The following is a 214-nucleotide window of genomic DNA, read 5'->3' on the forward strand; positions in this document are numbered from 1 at the left end:
GATTGTCCATGAAATCCCACTGTATGCATTTTAGGCTCTAATTCTGAGGCTGTGGTCCATATTCCTTTTAAGTGATCTTAACATTGCTCTCAGACTTTGATATAGACAAATTCATAAGCTGCTTCTGAAGTAAGGTTTACTATGATGAAATAATGGGACAATTGTGACCACATAGAACAGTGGCTGGTGTCTAAAGAGAAGATGGCATTAGAGA

The sequence above is a fragment of the Callithrix jacchus genome, chromosome 1 (assembly GCF_049354715.1).
Source record: "Callithrix jacchus isolate 240 chromosome 1, calJac240_pri, whole genome shotgun sequence".
Lineage (NCBI taxonomy): Eukaryota > Metazoa > Chordata > Mammalia > Primates > Cebidae > Callithrix > Callithrix jacchus.